The following is a 10281-nucleotide window of genomic DNA, read 5'->3' on the forward strand; positions in this document are numbered from 1 at the left end:
TCTCGGGGGCTCTGGGCCCCGCGCTCCCGGCACCTGGGATGAAGGTGGGTGCGGACACCTCTGGGTGCCCCTCCTGACCCTGGATGCGGCGGAAGCGGGGTCCCTGCGGAGCCCTGTGCTTCTCTCAGGGTGCTCGGGCTGGAGGAGCAGACAGCTCAGCGGACGGCTGGAAACCTTGTCTCCAAGTCTCCCTAATGACCACATACCTCCCGCAGAGCTGGGCGGGGTCCTGAAAACCCGAGTTCTCTCCTCTCCTCCAGCCCGTCTGCACTTCTTCTGTCCTACCCCAAGTCCACATGAGTGGTAAATGAAAAGGGCAGCATTACGTCCCAGGGTGGAGCTGTAGGACAGGAGACGAGAGCCAGCAGAGGTGGAAGGGATTGTGTGGGCCTGGCTGAGGCCAGCAGTGCCGGAAGCTCAGACACAAAGGCTCCTGCGGCCCTCAGTCACCAGGGCAGGTTTTGAGTTAAGGGTCATACGTGCATTCAACCGTACACTATGCAGTAAACCTAGAAATAAATAATAAAGCTACCTTAGGGGAAAAAATAAAGAGGATAAAGCAACATTTCGTCTGTTGAGACTGTAGTTTGTTACTGATTAAGCCACACACGTACTTTTATCCTGAGAGCCTATGTAATGAAATGTCAGAATTTCTCCTTTATCAAGAGGCCTCAGGCAATACTAGAGGCTTCTGAAACTAAAATGGTCCTCCAGAATGCTCAGTTAAGGCAGGGTGTCCGAACATTTGAGTCTACATGGATTAGTCATTGCTCCCAGGATGGGAGGCACACTGACCCCAGGGCCTTTGCACTGAACTACACCTCCAATCCTTTTTTTCTTGCTTTAATATTCTCGTTTTGAGACTGTGTCTCACTAAGTTGCTCGGTTCCCCAGGTTGGGCTTCAGCTCATGATTCTCCTTCCCCAGCCTCCTGAGGGCTGGGATTCCAGGAGTGACCACAACACCCAGCTCTACCCACAGAATTTGTAATCCTCATCAGCAAGCCGGAGCCGCTCTGCTGCTTCCCCATGTGTTGCATGCTAAGCCTAAGGAGGACGATGCTTTGGAGAATTCTGTGTCATCTCCCAGTATCATCTCTGCTGCTGCAACCCAGAAGAAAAAATACCATGGACCTCAAAAGTCTAGGATGGTTTTCTTTAAAGACAGCTGCTTCTCCAACTCACTCAGGTGATGAGCAAGACCCGCCACACCCTCCTCTCCTCATCCAGAGGAGCAGACAGAAAATGATCTTTGTCAGCAATCCGGGGTGTGCAGGCGGTCAGCCTGGTTTCTGTGAGACTGAACAGAAGTTACTCCATTTTGTAATAAGGCCCCATCTTGTCTGTTTCTGTTACGGGTCACCATGGGGACATCAAGTTCCCAGAAATGTACTTGTTTTTGTTCCAAGAAAAACCACAAGATAGTCTTATGCCTGCTATGTAAAGATTAGTTGCAACACTCCTCTAACCACCAAGGTCTCACTTCTGTACTGCTGCTTGCCAAGTTTCCTCTTGCGACCCCTATAAAAGGACCTCAACCTCTGAGCCAGCCCCCTCTCTAAGCTTGGTGCTTGGAGGGTGCCGTCTGGCCAGACTAATAAAGGTCTGTTTTACTTTCTCAATTTGTCCGGTGTGTTCCCTCCCAGGTGATCTTCACAGTAGTCAGCTCCTCAGAGCGGTTGGTGAGGCCCATGGTCTTACATTTGGAGGCCCCAGCGAGATCCCCAGGTAGGAACCAATTCGGCCAAGACTCTGTGGTGGGATCCAGCAGGAGACCCTCAGGCACAGACCTCAGAAAAACCTCCGGAGGTAAGCTTTTGGCCGGTTGCAACCATTTGTTAAGTCAGGAGTGAGGTGGCTGACGAGCCAGTAAGCCTCCCCTGACCCCGAGGTTCCTGATGAGGAACAAGGGAAGCTTTAGTTTCATTTTGTTGTGGCGCCCATTCGTCTCGTCTTTTGTATGTTAGTGTTGTGTCTGTTGTGTGTCTGATTTTACATTTTTTCAATCCTCATCAGGAGCAGAGTAATGTGAGGATCCTGTTCTACCGGGTTCACTCCAATTGACTGTTTTCTCACTAATTTTAAATTGGCTTTTTCTCCAGAACAAGAAGATGAATACAGGGTAAAATTTTCTCATGGAAGACTCCACTCCCTGTGCCAAATGGAATGGCCAGCCTTAGGGGTGGGATGGCCACCCGAAGGGACTTTTGACCCCAGTATTTGGTGGGCAGTTTGGGGCAAGGTCACCGGTCGCCCTGGCCACCCAGACCAATTTCCCTACACAGACATCTGGGTTCAGGCTTGTGAGGAACCTCCAGCTTGGCTGCAGCACTGTTCCCTTCGAAGAAATACTTGCATTTTAGTCACTGTCCCAAAAGGACCCTGGGAACTTAAGACCCAGGCTCCCAAGCTGGTACTCTCGCAGGAACCTGACCCCCTAGACCCCTTGGGAGGGCCTCCACCCTATGTGGAATCCTCCACCTCCTCAGATGGATCCCACTCTAGACCCTGAAATCCTTTCCTTCCTCCATCTGTTCAAATTTCAGCTCCTACCTCTCTCTATCCTCCTCTCCCTGAGGGGCCCCAGTCCCTGGACTCTGTGACTTCTCCCCCACACATGCGAACTGGGGCTGCATATGGACCTAGTGAGGTCCCCACTGGGGGAACTAGTTCAGCCCCTCTCTTGCCCCTTCGGGAGACAGAGCAAGGTCACTATGTTTATATCCCTTTTACTACCAGTAAAAGGTGACTTATATAATTGGAAACATCAGAATCCTCCTTTTTCAGAGAAACCCCAAGCTCTAATCTCTCTCCTGGAGTCTATCTTTCATACCCATGATCCTACTTGGGATGATTGCCAACAACTCCCCCAGGCCCTTTTTACCTCAGAGGAGAGGGAAAGAATCCGGGGACAAGCTGTGAGGTCAGTACTAGGTGGAGCAGAGGGCCCCCTAGATGAGCAGCAGCAGGCCTGTATTGAAGCACAACTCCCATCCACCTGACCCTGCTGGCAAGCTAATACCTCGGGTGGGAGAGAGGCTCTCCAGAACTATCATCAGCATCTCCTGGCCAGCCTGAGGGGAGCCACTCGGAAGCCTACCAATTTGAGCAAGGTAAGCGAGGTCCTTCAAGGATCAGAGGAATCCCCTTCTGCCTTTTTGGAGCATCTGTTGGAAGCATACCATACGTATACTCCAATCGATCCAGATGCCCCTGCAAATCGGCAGGCAATAAATTTGGCATTTGTTACCCAGTCAGCCCCAGACATTAGAAAGAAGCTGCAAAGGTTAGAAGGATTTGAGGGAGAGAATAGAGAAAAGTTGATGAGTATAGCCATGAAGGTGTTTAACAACAGGGATCCCCCGGAAGAGAAAATGGCCAAGAGACCGGGAAAAGCAACCATAGCCTCCTTGGCCAATGGAATATTTGTCCAGAAAGAAAGACCTGAAAACAAAGAAGGGAACAAGGGAAAGATCCAACCCTTATTAGAGAATGATCAGTGTGCCTATTGCAAGGAAAAGGGCCATTTTTGAAAGGATTGTGAAAAGCTAAAAAGGAAAAGAGAGGAGGCCCAAAAGGAAAAAGGTGGAATCCTCTTAGTAGATGAAGAAGAGTGACAGGGCCAAGGCTCATGGCCGCTCAACCCTAGTGAGCCTATGGTGACTTTGGAGATAGGGAGAACAGATGTTCAGTTCCTTGTGGACACTGGTGTGGCCCACTCTGTCCTGAAGACCCCCCTTGGACCCCTCACTTCCTTAAAAACCTCCATTACTGGAGCCACAGGGAAGTCAGCCTCCTACCCTTGGACCACTAGATGAACTGTGAATCTAGGAAAAGGCACTGTCACCCATTCCTTCTTAGTTATCCCTGAGTGCCCGTACCCATTTCTGGGAAGAGACTTGCTATGAAAGTTGGGGGCTATTATTTCCTTTGAGCCTGAAAGAGGGACTTTCGAACTCAAGCCACCCTCTGCCATTATGGTAACGGTTCCCCTAGAAGATGAATTTAGATTGCTAAAGGAGGGTGCAGAGGCCCCCAAACAAAAATGGGACTACCTTCAGAAAAAGTTTCCCAGGGTGTGGGCTGAAACCAATCCTCCTGGGCTGGCCAAACACCATGCCCCGGTGGTGGTCCAATTGTTGGCCTCTGCTACCCCCGTCCATGTGCAACAATACCCCCTCTGGCTGGAAGCCAAGGTGGGGATCTCTAAGCACATCCACCAACTCCAGGAAGCTGGCATCTTGGTCCCTTGCCAATCAGCCTGGAATACACCCCTGCTTCCTGTGAGGAAGCCTGGCACCTCAGACTTCAGACTAGTACAGGATTTGGGGGAGGTAAACAGCCAGGTGGAGACCGTCCACCCAACAGTACCAAACCTCTATACTCTGTTGAGTCTCATCCCTCCTGCTCATGTGTGGTACTCGGTATTAGACCTCAAAGATGCATTTTTCAGCCTACCCCTAGCACCAGTGAGCCAGCCCCTCTTTGCCTTCAAATGGACTGACCCAGCCACCAGGACTACTGGACAGCTGACATGGACCTGGCTGCCACAGGGATTCAAGAACTCCCCTATTCTGTTTGAGGAAGCTCTCAGCAGAGATTTATGAGAGGTAAGGAGAGCTTTTCCCCAAGCAACTATTCTTCAGTATGTAGACGACCTCCTAGTGGCAACTTTGACCAATGAATAGCGTCTTGTGGCCACCAAGGGCCTCCTGGAAGTCCTCCAAGACCTGAGATATCGGGTGTCCTGGAAGAAAGCTCAGCTGTGCCAGACCAAGGTAACCTACTTGGGCTATATTCTTGAGGAAGGGAAGAGGAGGCTGGTAGAATCAAGGGTGTCAGCAATTCTCCAGATTCTGGAACTGAGCTCAAAGAAACAGGTGCATGAATTCCTAGGGGCAGTTGGGTATTGCAGAATTTGGATCCCTGGCTTTGCTGAAATTGCCAAACCCCTGCACGAAGCCACCGCAAGGGGAGACATGCCCCTCGAATAGACTGAGGCTTGCCAGCAGGCATTTCAATTGCTTAAGACTGTGCTTGCATTGGCACCAGCCCTGGCACTGCCAGACTTAAACAAGCCCTTCACTCTGTATGTAGCAGAGAAAAATGGAGTAGCCAAGGGAGTAATTACTCAGCCTTTGGGACCATGGAAGCAGCCAGTGGCATACCTTTCAAAGAAGCTAGACTCAGTGGCCTGAGGGTGGCCTACCTGTCTGAGGACAGTAGCAGTAGCAGCTGCTCTAACCCGAAAGGCTGACAAACTGACATTCGGACAGGATTTGACTTTGATCACTCCCCATGCCATTGAGCCCTTGTTGAATAGCTCACCTAGCAAGTGGCTGTCTAATGCCAGACTGTTGCAATACCAAGGACTCCTATTGGAGCAGCCAAGTATCAGGTTTTCAACCACTGCCCATCTCAACCCTGCTACTCTGCTCCCGGAGTCCAAGGAGGAGGTGCCCATGCACGACTGCCTCAAGATTCTTGAGAACTTGTGGGGAGGGCATCCCAATCTAATGGACCAAGCCCTCCCCCAGGCTGAGGCCACGTTCTATACTGATGGGTGCAGCTTTGTGCTAGACAGGGTTTGATACCCTGGAGCAGCAGTGGTCAACCAAAGTTGCCAAGTAGAATGGGAGACAGGGCTACCCCCAGGGACCTCCACCCAAAAGGCTGAATTGATTGCTTTAACAAAGGCTTTGGAATTGGGTAAAGAGAAAAGGATCAATATTTATACTGACAGCTGATACGCTTTTGCCACAGCCCATGTACATGGGGAAATTTACCAAAATCTACGTCTCTTAACCTCTGAGGGAAAGACTATTAAAAATAAGATGGAGATCTTGGCATTATTGCAAGTCATTTGGCTGCCCCGGAAAGTGGCCATCATACATGGTCCAGCCCCGAGATAATTAGAAACAATACCACCGACCAAGCAGCAAAACAGGCCACTCAAAAATCAGTGGGGAAGCAGTTGGTCCTGCACCCCACCCCAGTATTGCCAGATAAACCAGAGTATACCAAGGAAGAAGTAGAATACATGAAAAGAAAACAATGGAAAAAGGGGGATCATGGGTGGTGGAACACCAAAGGGGGAAAAGTAGTTTTGCTGGGAGCCCTGGCAGACACCCTGCTCCAAGAACTACATGAGTCCACTCACCTTGGAGAAAGACGGATGCTGGTGGCCCTGCAGCCCCACTTCATCAGCCAAGGACTGACCCGAAAAGCCAAAGATCTGGTAAGACGATGTCCCACCTGTCTTCAGGTAAATGCCAGGCGAATCATGGGACCCCTGGGGATTCGATATCGGAGAGTAATGTCAGGAGAACACTGGGAAATAGACTTCACTGAAATGAAACCTGGCCTGTATGGATTTAAGTATCTGTTAGTCTTTGTGGATACCTTTTTGGGTTGGATAGAGGCCTTCCCCACCAAAAAAGAAATGGCTGAAGTAACTGTAAAAAAACTTTTGACAGAAATAATTCCCCGATTTGGATTGCCATTAGCCCTGGGGTCCGACAATGGCCCAGCCTTCACGGCCAAGATATCCAAGTTGATTAGCCATGCCTTAGGAGTAAAATGGAATTTGCATTGTGCATATAGGCCTCAGAGCTCAGGGCAAGTGGAAAGGGCAGATAGAACCTTAAAGGAGATGTTAACTAAATTATGCATGGAGACTGAACAGGGATGGGTCGAGCTTCTCCCCTTTGCCCTCTACCATACCTGGTGTACTCCAAGTTTGCCTTTGAATGTATCCCCTTTCCAGATAATCTATGGGCGAGTGCCCCCTCTCCTCCCTAGAATTGATTTAGAATTGACAGAAAAACTCTCTTACCTCCAACTCCTTAAATCACTGAAAGCTGTTCACCAGCTTCAGTCAGATTTGCAAGAAGAAATAAGAAAATCTAGAGCTCACCCTTCAGAAAAACCCTTATCACCCCTACCTTATAAGCCGGGAGATCTGCTTTTCATTGCAGGTTTGATTCCAAAAATTTGGAACCCCGCTGGAAAGGACCATTTCCTGTCATCCTGACCACCCCTATGGCAGTAAAGGTAGCTGAACACTCTGCCTGGATCCACCGCAGCCATTTGAAGGCGGCACCTCCTGAGGAAGCGACATCAACATGGAGGATTGACCGGAACAAAAAGGACCCCCTCAAGATAAGATTGATCAAAAAAAAGATAAAAAAAAAAAAGATTGATTAAAAACTAGTTCGGACAATATGGGGCCCATGGGGTTACTGTTCTTACCAGCCCCGATGGAAGGGGGATCTGGACACCAGCTGGTGCTGTCCAGCCACACTCCCCAGAACTGGACTTGGTCCCTAAAAAACGCCTTAACGGGAGCTCACATTGCCATCATTACTCCTGATAGGCAGCCCCATTTTGTTGTAGACCTGTGTGCTCTGGGGCTTTCAATCATTGGGGGGGGCTGGTTCCAATGATAGGGTTTCATCTGGGAAAATGGGTACAGGGGGGCGTGGAGGGAGGTGTGGAACAGATGATAATTTGCAAAGGAACCTCCAAGACATAGATATTTATGCCTGCCCCATAGGAAAAGATAAAAGGTGTGATGGGGGACCAGGAAACCACTGTTATTATTGGGGTTGCAAATCTATTCCCCCATGGAAAAATGATGATGCATATTTGGCCTTAGAACGACAAACACCAAGTGGTTCATGTTCTAAAGGAAAATGTAATCCCATCAAGTTAACCTTAAAACAATGGCAGAATCCGTATAAAGATTGTGAAAAAGGAAAATCCTGGATGGTGGCACTCAATGCAGGTGGGAAGGACCCTATGACTGACCTCATCATCCAGCGTACCCCAGTGATAGTACCACCTAAACCAGTGGACAACATCTATAGGGTCTCCAGCCCTCAAGAGAAGAAGGCCAAAAGAACTCATAATGTGACATTAGCTGCTCCTGAATCTCTAATCCAGCCATACCTAAAAACCCTTAATGCCATGTATACCTTGTTAAATAGATCTGACTACAGTGTTACTCAAGGATGTTGGATGTGTTTGAGTCCACGTCCCCCATATTATGTAGGGGTGGGCAGTAAATGGCACCTACTCAGAAGCTAACCAAGATGAGTGTGATTGGAAACAACAGAGGTTGTCAATAGGGGATATAACAGGAAAAGGGTTATGTGTTAAAAATCCAAGTGTTACATCTTCTTATCTGGACAGTATATGCTCTTATCAGGCACCCATCTCCAGTAATGAAAAATATCTAAAAGCTGGAAACAATGTATGGTGGGCATGCACAAATGGTATAACTCCTTGTTTGTCCATGACAGTCCTTAATCAGGAATTGAGGTATGCGTAATGGTCCACATTTTACCCCAAGTAACTATATATGGAGAAGACCAGGATTGGGAATACCTAGCTAAGAAGGCACACACCTGAGAAAAACGCCACCCAGCTTTGATTCCCATATTAACTGCAGCAGGCATTGTGGGATCAACGGCTCTGGGCGCAACAGCAATAGGACTGCAAGACTCCAACTTCAAGACCCTTCCCCAACAGGTAAAAATAGACTTAGGCCTGCTTACCGAGTCAGTGTCTTATTTGGAAAAACAGGTTGATTCTCTGGCTGAGATGGTCCTTCAAAACCTCTGAGGACTCGACCTTGGGTTTATGAAAGAGGGAGGGCTATGTGCAGCCTTAGGAGAGCAATGTTGCTATTATGCTAATAAATCTGGAATAATAAGAGAAACCCTGGCCACTGTAAATAAACACCTACAAGAGAAATATGATAGATTAGAAAAACAGGAGGGATGGTTCCAGTCAATGTTTAACTGGTCTCCCTGGTTGACTACCCTTGTTTCTGCCCTTGCTGGCCCCTGTTAATCTTGCTACTAGCTTTGACTTTCGGCCCATGCATTATTAATAAACTTATGGCCTATGTAAGGGCCCGGGTGGGATCTGTTTGCCTAATGGTTTTAAACCAACAGACTAGATACAACCCAGTGCCACTAGAAGAAAGCCGCACATAGGATTATTTACTGTGCTAAAATCAGTGGGGAATGTGAGACTGAATAGAAGTTACTCCATTTTGTAATAAGGCCCCATCTTGTCTGTTTCTGTTATGGGTCACCATGGGGACGTCGAGTTCCCGGAATGTTCTTGTTGTTCCAAGAAAAACCACAAGATAGTCTTATGCCTGCTATGTAAAGATTAGTTGCAACACTCCCCTAACCGCCAACATCTCGCTTCTGTACTACTACTTGCCAAGTTCCCTCTTGTGACCCCTATAAAAGGACCTCAGACTCTGAGCCAGCCACCTCTGTAAGCTTGGTGCTTGGAGGGTGCTGTCTGGCCAGACTAATAAAGGTCTGTTTTACTTTCTCATTTTGTCCAGTGTGTTCCCTCCTGGGTGATCCGTACTGTAGTCAGCTCCTCGGAGCGGTTGGTGAGGCCCACGGTCTTACAGTTTCCATGGCCTGTGGAGAGAGGAGGCCTCGAGAGTCTGGGGATGGGTGGGGTGGACACCCCATCTGCCCCGGCACTGAGCTCCTTCCCTTTCCCAAATGCAGGTCACGGGAAGGGACAGCGGTCTCCTGGCCACTGTGTGGAGGGACATGCTGGACCCAGCACAGGGCTGGCATCAGCAGCCACCATGCAAGCCAAGTCTGCCAGCAGAGCCCGCCCCCGGGTGCACAAGGCTGAGGATCCAAGTCTTAGTCTCATCAAGTGACTCAGATTTCTTTAATGTCCACCGTACTAAGATTCTAGCCTACATCAGTCTTAAGCGTGGGGCCTCCAGAGACTCGGCCAGAAATAGGCCCGGAGTGCACCAGCTGTTAGCCTTGCAACTGCTGCACCACAGATGTTGAGAAACCAAACCAGCAGAGAATGTGGCTTTTATGCTACATAACTCGGGGCCAGGGATTTAGTTCAGTGGTTTCGCTGCCTGCTGTGCAAGCACAAGGTCCTGAGTTCGATCCCCAGTACCAAAAAAGAAAAAAAGGCTATACTACATAACTCAATGCTTCCGCCTCTCCTAAATAAAGTAGCTAATGATCAGAGCCAAGATCATAACAAATCATCTAGAATTTAATATGAAAGACATAAGTACCGCTGGCATTTACACTAACACCTCATCTGATAAGACAGTCCTTCTCACAAGTGAATAAAATCATGGTGCCATATTACTTTGCTCCTTATACTTCCTTATCAACAGAAATTTTTGAAGACTGGACCTGGTTAGTGTTAGCTTTCCCTCACATTAAGATGTCCGCTCTTCTGCGCAAGCGCAAGGACCCAAGTTCGATCC

General features: G+C 48.8%; 1 long non-coding RNA gene across 1 annotated transcript; it reads left to right on the forward strand.

Annotated features, from left to right (window-relative positions):
- The first annotated feature begins 334 nt into the window (after positions 1 to 334).
- LOC147821002 (uncharacterized) lies at positions 335 to 9353 on the forward strand. Its single transcript, XR_015447849.1, has 2 exons — positions 335 to 3112; positions 4453 to 9353. It is a non-coding gene; the product is annotated as an uncharacterized LOC147821002 (long non-coding RNA).
- The last annotated feature ends 928 nt before the right edge of the window (positions 9354 to 10281 follow it).

This window comes from Heterocephalus glaber, unplaced genomic scaffold (genome assembly GCF_053883595.1).
Source record: "Heterocephalus glaber isolate CG9 unplaced genomic scaffold, H.glaber_assembly_v1.0 deba00001778, whole genome shotgun sequence".
Lineage (NCBI taxonomy): Eukaryota > Metazoa > Chordata > Mammalia > Rodentia > Bathyergidae > Heterocephalus > Heterocephalus glaber.